This window comes from Octopus bimaculoides, chromosome 6, assembly GCF_001194135.2.
Source record: "Octopus bimaculoides isolate UCB-OBI-ISO-001 chromosome 6, ASM119413v2, whole genome shotgun sequence".
NCBI classification, from domain to species: domain Eukaryota; kingdom Metazoa; phylum Mollusca; class Cephalopoda; order Octopoda; family Octopodidae; genus Octopus; species Octopus bimaculoides.
Genome location: NC_068986.1, coordinates 76,665,105 through 76,667,604, shown reverse-complemented (window position 1 = coordinate 76,667,604; position 2,500 = coordinate 76,665,105). Strand labels below are relative to the sequence as shown.

The window sequence follows — 2,500 nt, the reverse complement described above, 5'->3', positions numbered from 1 at the left end:
TTGGAAACAGACGAGGGTTAGTAACAGGAAGGGCATCAGACCATACAAAATCTGCCTCAACAAATTCTGTCTAACCCAAGCAGGCGGGAAAAAGTAGACATTAAATGATGATGATGATATAACAATGACTAGCCCAAATCGTCCATATAATTCATAGACAGACATGAATGAAGAAAATAAACAGCAAATGACAGGCCATAAAAAACCCTAGCAAAAAGACAACACAGACATACATACATACATACACACACATATATATAACTACACACACATATATATAACTACACACACACACACATGCCATTGTGTGCATGTGTGTGTGTGTGCGTGCATGTGTGTGTGTGTGCGTGCATGTGTGTGTGTGTGCATGCATGTGTGAGGGCAGGTGCAATGAATTAAAAAATCCAAACTCAGTTCAATAAAACAACGAGGACATCACGCACGCACACACACACACACACACACACACACTGTGATACTATTATATAAAAAAAAGTAGACAACAACATTAACCCAATTATACATACATACATAAAAATATATGTACACACATACATATGCACACAGAGTTTATACATTATGAATATTGACAAATCATCATCATCATCGTTTAACGTCCGCTTTCCATGCTAGCATGGGTTGGACGATTTGACTGAGGACTGGTGAAACCGGATGGCAACACCAGGCTCCAGTCTGATTTGGCAGAGTTTCTACAGCTGGATGCCCTTCCTAACGCCAACCACTCAGAGAGTGTAGTGGGTGCTTTTACGTGTCACCCGCACGAAAACGGCCACGCTCGAAATGGTGTCTTTTATGTGCCACCCGCACAAGCCAGTCCAGGGGCACTGGCAACGATCTCGCTCGAAAATCATACAGGAGCCAGTCAGGCGGTACTGGCAACGGCCACGCTCAAAATAAAAAACAAAAATTCATAAGAGTTCAAGAAATAAACAGAGAGCATAGAGAACTAGCATGGAAGGGGTACACCAGGAACACATCATCAATAAGGTCACAGGCTGTAATGAAAAGAACTCTGACAAACAAATTAATCAATTAATTAACTGATAGCAAATTTGAATTGAAAAAGAACAAATGCATGTAATTTTCCATCATGATATGAGGCATCACGTGGGCGATATAGCGTGCATATCACTATATCAAGTTTCTTTAGATGTACTATGAGTGTGTCACACATGAAGTTCAAGTTCAATAGCAGGGTTAATGGTGTGACATCTTCTCAGATGTACATTGCAATTCCACCATGTAATATACATGTATATATAATACATATATATAAATATAAAACATATAATATATATATACATATAATATATATAAAACATATATATACATATAATATGTATAAAACATATATATACATACACATATACATATAATATATATATATATATATATATATATATATATATATGCACAAGTGAAATTTGATTTAATTGTAAAGTGTTGCCCTGGTTTAAAATAGTATTCTGACCCTTCAGTAAGGTTGGGGCATATACCACAGTTGGGGCAATTACATTTTTTTTCTTTGGGGCTTGTTGTGGAGGGGAATAATTTTGCATTAGTTAGCAGTTTCTTTAATGACTTAGGTTGTTTGTTGCTTTTGACAATTTTGTTGTCATGTAAAATTCTTTTTAGTTTTGGGTCCTTGCGTAGTATTGGTAGGTTTTGTACGATTGTGCTGAATGCTTCTTTGTTTTTGGGGTTGTATGTGGAAATGTAGGGTAGCGTTTTAAGGAGAGGTTTGTTAATGTTTCAGTGTTGAAAGATTTGGCACATTTTGTTCCTTCATTAATGACTTGGATTGAGTAGTGTCTATCCAGGAGGACATTTTTCAGTTCTTGTTGTCTTAAATCTCTATTTTTTTTCTCTGAGACAATAGTGCATATTCTTCTTGCAAAGTTGAAGGGGATGTTTGTTTTTGTGTGTCTAGGATGGCAAGAGCTAAAGAGAAGGTATTGTCTTGCATTTGTTGTTTTATAAAATATGTCTGTTTTGATTTTGTTGTTTGTTTTTTTTTAATTAGAATGTCTAGGAATGGAAGTACATCCTGGTTGTATTCCATTGTGAATTGAATGCTTGTGCAGATGCTGTTCAAAAGTGTTTTAAATTCTAGGAGTTTGTTCAAGTTGTTATTCCAGATTTTGAAACAGTCATCCAGGGATCTCTTCCAATTCTCTTTAATGTATTGGGCAAGAGAGTCTCCAAATTTTTGCAGTGAATTCTGATATATTTTTTTCTTCAAGAATCCCATTGTGAGGTTACTGCTCTCGTGCCCATCACAATTCCCGATATTTGGTGGTAGCAGTTGTTGTCAAAAATGAAATGATTATTCTGGAGAATGAATTTGATTGATTCAATGATTAAGGTTTTGTTTATTCATTCTGGTATTTCCTCTGGATGTAGTTCTAGCCAGAATCGAATTGCTTCCATTCCATAATCATGTATAATGCTGGAGTATAGGTTTATAACATCGAAGGAG

At 36.0% G+C, this 2,500-nt stretch overlaps 1 protein-coding gene across 4 annotated transcripts in view; it reads right to left on the bottom strand.

The window, feature by feature from the left end:
- Window positions 1-2,500, bottom strand: part of LOC106871484 (uncharacterized) — a 167,078-nt gene that overhangs the window by 2,459 nt on the left and 162,119 nt on the right. The gene's annotated exons all lie outside the window — the stretch shown is intronic.